Here is a 1,137-nt window from a genome sequence, read left to right as displayed (position 1 = left end):
GTTGTATGGTTTTAAACACCCCTTGGTAGGGGGACTACAGCAGCAAAGTTAAAGACTTGATTCAATGGTGTGACAGCATCACTGCTTGTTGTATGGTTTTAAAAACCCCTTGTTAGGGGGACTACAGCAGCAAAGTTAAAGACTTGATTCAATGGTGTGATAGTGTCACTGGTTGTTTTATGGTTTTAAAAAACCCTTGGTAGGAGGACTACAGCAGCCAAGTTAAGGACTTGATTCAACGGTGTAACAGCGTCACTGCTTGGTGTATGGTTTTAAAAAAACCCTTGTTAGGGGGACTACAGCAGCAAAGTTAAGGACTTAATTCAATGGTGTGACAGCATCACTGCTTGTTGCATGGTTTTAAAAAACCATTGTTAGGGGGACTACAGCAGCAAAGTTAAGGACTTGATTCAATGGTGTGACAGCGTCACTGCTTGTTGCATGGTTTTAAAAAAAAACATTGTTAGGGGGACTACAGCAGCAAAGTTAATGGTGTGACAGTGTCACTGGTTGTTGTATGGTTTTAAAAAACCCTTGTTAGGGGGACTAAAGAGAAGAGAAGAGGGCTCAGCTTCTTCGCTTCCCCACAGAGAAGTAGACGCAACTGCTTCGTTTCACTACATAAAAGTAGCTTTAAATACTGGTTATCTTGGAATAGAGTACCTGAACAAGATAGTTGAAGTCAGAATTTTTGGGGTTTGAGTAGAATACTTAAAGAAGGATTGACATCAGAACTCTTTGTTTGTTGTAAAGTATCTGAACAAGATGGTTGAAAATAGAACTTAGAAAAATGGTTGAAGTTATAACCCTTTGTTTTGAAGTAATTTATCTGAACAAGAGGGCCAGGGCTCGTTGTCTTGATGCAGAGTACTTGAACGAACAGTTGGAGTCTAGATCATATCTTAGGTCTGACAACCAAATAGCTTGAATCAGAACCATCTTAATACAATATAAAATGGTATTAACCAAATCTGTCGCAGGAAAACTATTGTTCAATGTAATTTATCTGAACAAGAGTTCCAGGGCTCGTTGTCTTGATGTTGAGTACTTGAATGAAGAGTTGGAATCTAGATCATATCTTTGGTCTGACAACAAAATAGCTTGAATCAGAACCATCTTAATACAATATAAAATGAT

Source organism: Limulus polyphemus, unplaced genomic scaffold (assembly GCF_000517525.1).
Source record: "Limulus polyphemus unplaced genomic scaffold, Limulus_polyphemus-2.1.2 Scaffold5154, whole genome shotgun sequence".
Taxonomy (NCBI): Eukaryota; Metazoa; Arthropoda; class Merostomata; order Xiphosura; family Limulidae; genus Limulus; species Limulus polyphemus.
This window is presented reverse-complemented; position numbering follows the sequence as displayed.